The sequence below is a fragment of the Urocampus carinirostris genome, chromosome 19 (genome assembly GCF_059441175.1).
Source record: "Urocampus carinirostris isolate Australia breed hairy pipefish chromosome 19, RoL_Ucar_1.0, whole genome shotgun sequence".
Classification (NCBI taxonomy): Eukaryota; Metazoa; Chordata; class Actinopteri; order Syngnathiformes; family Syngnathidae; genus Urocampus; species Urocampus carinirostris.
Window position 1 is genome coordinate 16,203,290 of NC_142367.1, and position 10,353 is coordinate 16,213,642.

The 10,353-nt window shown below is 39.6% G+C and overlaps 1 long non-coding RNA gene across 1 annotated transcript in view; it reads right to left on the reverse strand.

Moving 5' to 3' along the window:
- LOC148347495 (uncharacterized) overlaps positions 1-7,854 on the reverse strand; it is a 144,874-nt gene extending 137,020 nt beyond the window's left edge. The window contains exons 1-2 of the long non-coding RNA XR_015848066.1: positions 7,802-7,854; positions 5,253-5,450 (exon numbers count right to left, since the gene is read on the reverse strand). This is a non-coding gene — a long non-coding RNA (uncharacterized LOC148347495). The remainder of the gene's footprint in view (positions 1-5,252; positions 5,451-7,801) is intronic.
- Between the last annotated feature and the right edge of the window lie 2,499 nt (positions 7,855-10,353).

Consider the following 10,353-nt stretch of genomic DNA (forward strand, 5'->3'; position numbering starts at 1 on the left):
GGCACGACTGACGTATAAAACTTTATATATCCCGATTTTTTGTGTGGCTTGTCAACTTCGGATTTTTGGACCATGTTTACCTTTCCAAACGTGTTGGAATGGAGGGTTCGGAGTGGAATAAATAAAGAAAGAACAATGAGAAAGACAAGAAAGAAAAGACAAGAGAGAAAGGAAAAGAAAGAAAATGAAAAAGAAAGAAAGAAAGAAAGAAAGAAAGAAACAGTGGAAAAGATATGTTGAAGTGTCCTAGGACAAGACACGAAATCCCTTTTGCCACTCAAAGCAGGTGGTTAGTTGCCTTGCATGGCTGACTCCTTATTGGTGTGAGTGTGTGTGTGAATGGGTAAGTGTGAAGCACATTGTAAAGCGCTTTGGGAGGTCTTCATTGACTTGAAAAGCGCTATATAAATGCAGAACATTGATGAGAAGAAAAAGTGTGAAAGAGAAAAAGAGTGAAACACAGTGAAAGAGAGAAAGAGAAAAAGAAAAAGAGTGAAAGAGAAAAAGAGACAAAGAGAAAAAGAGCTAAAAAGAGAAAGAGGAAAAAAAGTGTGAAAGAGTAAAAGAATGAAAGAGAGTGAAAAAGAAAGAGAAAAAGAGAGGAGATAAGAGCTAAAGAGAAAAAGACTGAAAGAGGAAGAGAGGAAAAGAGAAAAAGAGTGAAACGGAAAATGAGGGAGAGAGAGAAAGAACGAACTAACGAGAGAAAGAAAGAACAAAAAAGGAAAAATAGGAGGCAAGGAAAGAAAGAGGCTAAAAAGAGGGAGAGGAAGAAACGGAGAGAGAGGAAAAGAGAATGAGAGAAGAAAAAGAGAGAGAGAAAGAGTCAAAGGACAGAGAGTAAACAGAGAGAAAACAGTAAAGAAAGAGAAGAGAAGGAGAAAGAAAGAAAGAAGGGATAAAGTTAGATGGAGATAGAGAAATATAAGAAGCAGAATAACAGAAATAAAGGACAGAAATAACACTTATACCGGTACATACATGAAGTATTAAGTGCTAGTTGTGTCAACACTTGATATCATAAAAAATGGGATGAAAAATAAATAGATAAAAATGATAAATAGCTATGAAATAAATATTGATTATACTCTGAAAGGATATACCAGGTTTAAACAGTCCAAATTGAATTGTGACATGTATGTGTAAATATATATATATATATATATATATATATATATATATATATAAATAATTGTATTTATTTCTCTATGTATTAGATGTTCGTTATATCAAGAGTAGGTATTAAAACAAAACTGGATGAAATTGCAATATAACAAATACTAATTATGTCATGATTGCCGATTGAGTGCAGCTGCGGCGGCTTAATTGCCGCCAACAACCCGGACAGCTGATTGGTGGACACTCTTTTTTTAAACCCCCGGCTTCCTCTCGGAAGCCGTCAGATCGTTATGCAAACTGTTGCCTTCAGCTCAGTAAGCCTTTTCGTCCGACTCCGTTCCTGCTCTGCTTTTTTCTGCCTGATCTTTGTTGCCAACCTGTTTCCCGACCTGACTACGCCCGATTCTGCCTGCCTGTTACTTGACCTGTTTTGTCCCGTTACCTGCCTGCCTCCTGCTACCGACCTCGCTTACGAACTCGACACCGCCTTTGATCTCCGGTCCCGGCCAACGACTTGCTATTCCCGACTGTCTCCGATCCTCCTCGCCAGACACGGAAGTGCCACTTCTGCACCGCTCGCTCGTTTTGTCTGTCAGCACATCGAATCGTGGAAGCGAGCCCTGTTCTCCCTCTTTATTAATAAAAACTTAAAATGAGCGCTATTGGGTCCTGTGTCAGTTTCTGGTCTGTGACAAGTTATACCAGCAATAGACCAGGTGCTGGGTTGGGTAGGGTTACTTTAACTGGATTACTTTCAATGACTTTTGGATGACTCCAATACCAAATATGCTAATAAAAGACAAACGAAACTAAATATGAATCAAATGATGACTCACAACACGTGGTAAGCTTTCTCTCCTGGCTTTGATCTATTTGATCTCCGGCAAAATGAACATAAAATGCGACAGAAACAAAATGAAAATAAATCCAAACAGCTTGCCAACACCATATTTGCCATTCCATGTATTCCGTTACTCCCCAAGCCTGCAAAAAATGGAGTCATTTTATTCCTATTTAGTTTCTTTTGTCTTTTATTAGCATATTTGGTATCGGCGTAATCCAAAAGTAATTGAAAGTAATCCAGTTAAAGTAACCCTACCCAACCCTGACCAGGTGTAACCTGGTGTACACTGTGGCGTAGAGGTTTTGTTTCAAGCATATGAAGACGGATTCTGTTCACCACTTGACTGTTAAGTACTCACAATATCAAGCACAAATATTTCAACTCCTGAAAATGACCTAGTATGGATCTATATACAGGGATCAGAATGGAGATTTTCATTTTCAGCTGAAATAGCCAGCGTCCAGGAATAAACCAGGGCGGAGCCCCCCCCCCCCCAAAAAAAAAACCTGGGTTTTAGGCAATTTACTTGTCCAAAACCATGCTTATATTTATCATTTAAGTAACATTTTTAGAAGATTAAAATAATTTGCCCACATAACTGATTTTTTTGTAAATACTGCAAGATGAGTTCAAATGCAGTTCAGTCCCTGCAGCTTGTGCGACAATGCGGCCAATTTTTCTAACGGCCGCCAGGGTGCGCCAGAGCAATAAAGGAAAGAGTGAGACAGTCGGATTTTGAATTTGTTTGCTACGCAAGAGAAAAAGTGAAAAAGTCGGAATGCCTTTGGGGTTCAAAAACAGCGGAAATCCGTGGATCCGCGGAAAATTCTGATCCCTGTATATATCTAAAAAGATACAATTGTTTTCAAATGTCATCAATGTCCCCAGCACTTCCTCATTCCCCGTCCTTGGGTTCCTCACGTTGCCCTTAGAAGCTAACTAGCCAACGTCGACGTCTCGTTGATGAAACCAAATTGTATTATGCAAATTGTCAGCCCGTATTCATCAATTCCCCATTTAATATTAATTCGATTCATACTTTACTTTACGAACCGACTTTCTTATAAATCTCGCAGCGGGGGAAATGTTCTTACCCGTAAAAAAAAAAATGTAGTCGACAAATCACTTTTGCCGAGTGAAAGGAGAAAGACTTTCAAAGTCAATTCCCCGAAAAGCCGATCTGCCCGTTTGCGTTTTATACCACAAAAAAAAAAAAAAGATTTTAGAATAGGATAGAATAGTATAGAATATACCTTTATTGTCATTGTTACAAAATGGTTTGAACATACGGTGACGACAAAAATTGGACGTGGCACTCCAGTTTCACATTTAACAGTGAGGATAGAAGAAAACAAGGGAAGATAAAGGAACCAAGAAGATAAAGGTTATCTCATCTCATCTCATTAGCCGTACCGCTTATCCTCATTAGGGTCGCGGGGGGGGCTGGAGCCCATCCCAGCCATCTCCGGGCAGTGGGCAGGGGACACCCTGAACTGGTTGCCAGCCAATCGCAGGGCACACAGGGACAGACGACTCATTCGCTCATTCACACCTAGGGACAATTTGGACCGGCCAATTCACCTGAAATGCATGTTTTTGGAACGTGGGAGGAAACCGGAGTGCCCGGAGGAAACCCACGCAAGCACGGGGAGAACATACAAACTCCGCACAGGAAGTCTGGAGCTGGATTTGAACCCACAACAGGTTCCCATGACATGAACTGTGCATTTACACAATATTAACACAGGAAATAAGGGCATGTCAGATGTTACGTACAGTTTTACTGCAGGGGTGTCAAACTCATACGACAGAACAAACATTCTGTCGGGGGCCGGACGAGAAGATTAAAGAGAAAGAAAAAGAGAGAGAAAGAAATAAGAGAAAGAGGGAGGGAAAAGGCGAGAGGGTGGGACAAGGAAAGAAAAAGAGAGAGAGGGAGAGAGCGTGAGAAACAAAAGATAAAAAGTCATGGGAGAGGAGGAAAAGAAAAAGAGAGGAAGAAAGAAATCCAAAGAGAAATAGAAAGACAGAAGGAGAGAAAAGAGAAAAGAAAGCGCCAAGGGTATGAGGAGAGAAAGAGAAAGAGAAAAAAGAGAAAAGAAAGCGCCAAGGGTATGAAGAGAGAAAGAGAAAAGAGAGAAAAGGAAAAAAGGAAGTTAGAGCAAAAGAAGTTAAAGAGACACAGAGAGAGAAAGAGACTAAGATGAACAAAGGAAGAGACACAGAGAGTGAAAGAGACAGAGTGGGTGAAAAGGGGTGGAAAAGAAAGAGAGAGAGAGAGAGAGAGAGAGAGAGAGAGAGAGAAATAAAGTTGAGTTTAACTAACTTTTGGGAAATGTGCTTCAAGAATTCGGCGACTTCCTCCTCCGTGGTAAAAAGTGGCCGAAAAAAAGTGTTCCGACCATTTTCTCAACCGCATCGAACTTTCTTATTCCTCTTCCATTTCAAAGGAAACGGCTCGCCTCTTCTTCACACTTTACTCCAGGGGTGTCAAACAGACGGCCCACAGGCCGAATCAGGCCCGCTAAGGGATTGAATCCGGCCCGCGAGACAAGGCTCGGGAAGCTCAAGACAAAAACGAGCTGCTGGTTGAAATATGCCTGTTTGGTGTTGCCAAAGCCAGCAGCCTGTGACAAACACTGTTCTTGTTTTTGTATCTCTCTCTCTCTCTCTCTTTCTCTCTCTCTCTCTCTCTCTCTCTCTCTCTCTTGCTTTCTCCTTCTCTCTTTCTCTCCTTCGTTTTTCCTCTCTTTCTATTTCTGTTTGGATTTCTTTCTTTCTCTCTCTCTTGCTTTCTCCTCCTCTCTTTCTCCCCTTCTCTCCTTCTCTCCTTTGTTTTTCCTCTCTTTCTATTTCTGTTTGGATTTCTTTCTTTCTCTCTCTCTTGCTTTCTCCTCCTCTCTTTCTCACCTTCTCTCTTTCTCTCCTTCGTTTTTCTCTATTTCTATTTCTGTTCGGATTTCTTTCTTTCTCTCTTTGCCCCTCTCTCACTATTTCTTTTTTTGAATTTCTCTCTCTCTCTCTCTCTCTCTCATCTACTAGTCCGGCTTTACGCCAACCATATCAAATATTTGCAAACCTATAAAACAGTACCTGGTATTTCTACCTAATTGCCTGGAAAGGTGTACACCAAAGTGAACCTGAAGCTGTACTTGAACCATTTGGGGAAAGTATTAGCCTAGTTTTGTCTCTTTTTACAATATAGTGACAATAAATGTTCAAAAATTGACACACTGTCTCTTTAAAACACCCGCAAACCGAACAAATGGAAGAAAACGTGTACACCAACCTGTGGAAGTATATTTCTTGCTATCTTGAAAGCTCCCAAACGACCACTGAGCCGAAACACTCCACCGCCATTTTGTCTTCAAAGATTTCCTTCTCCGTTTCTGGATACTTGTCAGGATTTAATCCACAGGTGTCAAACAGGCGGCCCGTGGGTCGGATGGGGCCAGCTAAGGGATTGAATCCGGCCTGTAAGACGACGCTGAGGAAAGCACAAGAGAAAAATGAGCTGCTGGTTGAAATATGTCATTTGATGTTGCCAAAGCCAGGCGCCTCTCACAAACGCTGGACCTGTATTTCTTTTTTTATTTCTTTCTCTCACACTCTCTCTCCCTTCCTCCCTTTTTCTCTCACTTTCTATCCCTCTCTCTTTCTCTCACTCTGTCGCTCTTTTTCTTTGTTCCTCTTTGTCTCTTTCTCTCTCTGTGTCTTTTTACCTTCTTTTGCTCTTCCTTTTTTCCTTCTTTTCTCTCTCTCTCTTGCGTCCCCCTCCTCTTTCTCCCTTTTCTCTTTCTCTCCTTCTCTCTTTGTATTTCTGTTTGGATCTATTTTTCTATCTATTTCTTTGCCCCTTTCTTACCATTTCTCTTTTTATCTCTCTTGTTTCTAACATTATCTCTCTCTCTCTCTCTCTCTCTTACTCCCTTTCTCTCTTTCTCTGTCCCACCCTCTCTCTTTTTCTCTCCCTCTCTTTCTCTTATTTCTTTCTTTCTCCTTTTAATTATACTCAATCTACTAGTATTTCTTTCTTTCTTTCTCCCCATCTTTCCTTTTTGTTCTTCTTTTATTCTTTCTTTCTTTCCCTCCAGCTTTCCTTTTCATTCTTATTTTTTTCTTTCTTTCTGTCGCTTTTCTTTCTTTTATTATTTCTTTCTTTCTCCCCATCTTTCGTTTTTGTTCTTCCTTTATTCTTTCTTTCATTTTTCTTTCTTTCTTTCTTTCTTGTTATTTCTTTCTTTCTTTGTCCCCATCTTTCCTTTTCATTCTTTCTTTCTCTTTCCCTCCATCTTTCCTTTTCATTCTTATTTTTTTCTTTCTGTCGATTTTCTTTCTTTCTTTCATTATTTCTTTCTTTATTCCCATCTTTTGTTTTTGTTCTTCCTTTATTCTTTCTTTCATTTTTCTTTCTTTTGTTATTTCTTTCCTTCTTTGTCCCCATCTTTCCTTTTCATTCTTTCTTTCTCTTTCCCTCCATCTTTCCTTTTCATTCTTATTTTTTTCTTTCTTTCTGTCGCTTTTCTTTCTTTCTTTCGTTATTACTTTCTTTCTCCCCATCTTTCCTTTTTGTTCTTCCTTTATTCTTTCTTTAATTTTTTTTCTTTCATTCTTTCTTTTGTCATTTCTTTCCTTCTTTGTCCCCATCTTTCCTTTTCATTCTTTCTTTCTCTTTCCCTCCATCTTTCCTTTTCATTCATATTTTTTTCTTTCTTTCTGTTGCTTTTCTTTCATTCTTTCATTATTTCTTTCTTTCTCCCCACCTTTCCTTTTTGTTCTTCCTTTATTCTTTCCTTCATTTTTCTTTCTTTCTTTCATTCTTTCTTTTGTCATTTCTTTCCTTCTTTGTCCCCATCTTTCCTTTTCATTCTTTCTTTCTCTTTCCCTCCATCTTTCCTTTTCATTCTTATTTTTTTCTTTCTTTCTGTCGCTTTTCTTTCTTTCATTATTTCTTTCTCCCCATCTTTCGTTTTTGTTCTTCCTTTAATTTTTCTTTCTTCCTTTTTTCCGTCTTTTCTCTCTCTCTCTTGCCTCCCCCTCCTCTTTCTCCCTTTTCTCTTGCTCACCTTCTCTCTTTCTATTTCTGTTTGGATCTCTTTTTCTATCTATTTCTTTCCCCATCTCTTACTATTTATCTTTTTATCTCTCTTGTTTCAAATAGTCTCTCTCTCTCTTCTCTCTCTTTCTCATTTTCTCTCTTTCTTTGTCCCACCCTCTCTCTTTTTCTCTTATTTCTTTCTTTCTCCTTATAATTATACTCAATCTACTAGTATTTCTTTCTTTGTCCCCATCTTTCCTTTTCATTCTTTCGTTCTCTTTCCCTCCATCTTTCCTTTTCATTTTTTTTTCTTTCTTTCTGACGCTTTTCTTTCTTTCTCCCCATCTTTCCTTTTTGTTCTTCCTTTATTCTTTCTTTCATTTTTCTTCCTTTTTTTCATTATTTCTTTCTTTTGTTATTTCTTTCTTTCTTTGTCCCCATCTCTCCTTTTCATTCTTCCTTCCTGAATAGTCCGGTGTGTAGCAACACACCGGCCCCTGTTTGTTCTATCGCGTGGCTCCCCCGAGTTAAAATGAGTATGACACCCCTGATTTAATCCCTTATTGTTCGTTCTTAGGTGCAATTTACAATGATATATTATCCATTTTTCTGTTTGATATTGTTCTTAGCAACACCAAATTTTCTTGCTAGCTTCCAGATGACTTGTTTCATTAGCGGCCTTTATCGCTTTTAGCTTGAAGTCAGTAGAATAGGATAGATATTTTCTGTTTTCTCCATGCAATATATATTGCAAAAATAATATGAAATATAAAGTTATTCAAACTAAGAACGTTTTTTACCGTAAATTAAGTGGCCGCGTGTTGACGTTTGCCGCATCGTGTTTGTTTGTTCCTGTATAGGCCACACCCCTTTCCCCACGCGCTGCTTTTGATTGGCTGTTGGTGACACACCAGCAAACATTTACGATTGATGCGTTGTTCGTGGACAAAGCGGCGTATAAACCGACTCCTTCTTTTTCTCTTGACATCCATCAATATGCGTTTTTTCGTGTTATTTGATTGGATATTTATTGAGTATTCTTGGGAATTAATCTTAAAAGGTATCGTTTACCAAATGTTTCGAATTAGTTAACTGACTCCATTAACCAAACACAACATACATTCTGTCCAAACAATGCGTTTCTTTTTGGGAAAATATGAACAAGAGACCGGCATTTCCACACGGGGGGCAGATTTAATTTCTTAAACAAATTAACTAAGTGAACTCCATCGAATTAGCCGAATTAGCCTTGAGTCTCCGTCAAGCCTCTTCTCTCGATTCTCCCTCGATCTTCGGAAGTTCTCCCGGCCCACGCCTTTTTCAGCAAGCCGGCGCCCCGGCTCCGCCCACGGGCGTGCCAGGAAACGCCCCCACGCCTCGATATCTGGACCTCGAGCGTTTCCACGTCATCAGGGCCGTCTGCGTCGAGAAGCGCTGATTATCTTATCGGCCCTTTGTTCCAGTTCCCCGCTGTTCCTGTAAACATCATTCTTCACAAGGTTGCATTGACCTCGCCCCACAGCTCAGCCAGTGAATATCTTTCGCATTTAAATGTAATTCTACAAAATCCCTTATAGTCAAATGTATAAAATCCTTCAGTATGGAAAGGTTCAAACAGTTTTGTGTTTTATCTTTTATTTCGTAGATCTGTAAATATTTAGTTAGTTTGTTTGCGGCTTTCTATTTAGGGACGACAGACAAGAAAGAAACAGTATCAATTATTAATTCACAAAAGAAAACAAACGATTTTCACACAAACAACTGTATAATACTGTTGGAATTATATACATATATTTATCCTACAGTTGACATTAATATGTTATAAGTGTTCTCAGCCCTTTTTGTATAGTTTTCAGCCGTAAGCTGTTCTTCAAGGCCATGAGTTGTTTTTTGTTTCTGTCTGTTTCACATCCCAGTGGGTGCACCCTGACCTGTGCATGCCATAACTCAAGTTGTTTTTCACCAAGAACCTTAATATTAGAAGGGAGGGTTCGGGGACTTGTTCAGAGCGAGGAGGAGATTTGTAACAGCCTGGTCTCTGCCGCTCTCATGATAATGATTAATAAAATAACCAATTCTCAATGACCGATTCTCTATGTCTTCTTTTATTTCAGAGCGTTTTATTAAAAATGTTGGGGACTTAAACCTAACAAATACAATAATACTGTACTTAAACATGTGCACAAAAGGAGTAGGCCGAAGTTTTTAAGTGTTTACTCCTGTTCCGTGGTTTTTCCTTGCAGGGAAGACATTTTCGAAATCCAAACAAGAAAACCGAACTTTACCCCACAAAAAGAAAATTAAAAAACAAAGAAATGACATTGCAAACTTATGATACTATTCCTAGTATATCATATAAAATATCATACCCGAAGTAACTCTTGATATGTGAATTTTCTTTGGTATATCCATCCAAAATATGTAAAACATATGTGTTTTTTTTTTTAAGTGATGTCGGTAGGAGACATTTTGAAGGTCATCATCTAACTCGTTCCATAAATTTTCAATGTCGTGCGAGAATAATGGACCTTGGAGTATGTATTCGCCTGAAATGATGAATGTTTGCACTGTAGAGAAATATTTGTTGTATTCAATATTTGTTAAGAGTTGGTACTTGCTTTGTATACTACATATAGGGATTCAATTTTCACTAAATCTTTTAATTTTAACATGTTGGATTATATTCGGTCATCAAATGAGTGATTCTATATTGCTCTTATATACGATTTTGTCACGATTCTGTTACTTGCCCGCTAATTGCCCTCACCTGCGCTCACTTTTTCAGCCCCATCTGCCACTCGTTCCCTGATCATCCCTCTCCCTTTTTAAGCGCTTCCTTTCAGGTCTCTCTTTGTCAGTCCGTCAGCGAACCTCAGCACATGCAACGCAAGCACTTTTTGACTCTGGCACCCGTTTTGATTCTGACCTGTTCTTGTGTCCTGCCTGTTTCCGTCCCCTGTTTCCTGTATCGATCCACTGTCCCTAACTTCCCGATCATCTCCAGTTACCTGAATTGCTTCTAATCCACGACCACGCTTCGTTCTCCTGTCCAGGCTACCCGACTTGCTTCCGATCCCCGACCACGTTTCGTTCTCCTGTCCCGGCTACCCGACCTGCTTCCGATCCACGACCACGTTTCGTTCCCCTGTCCCAGCTACCCGACTTCCTACCAGTCACAAAACCACGAGGGCTTCCTGCTCCTCCTGCCCAGCGAGCACCAGATCGCTGTCTTTTTCCTCTTGCCCTGACTTCCCCGATCCCTTAATAAAGCATCGTGTAAAAGGTTACGCATTTGGGTCCATCGCTTGTTCCGGCCGTGACCCGTTTCCCTCAATCTCTATATGATAACCTA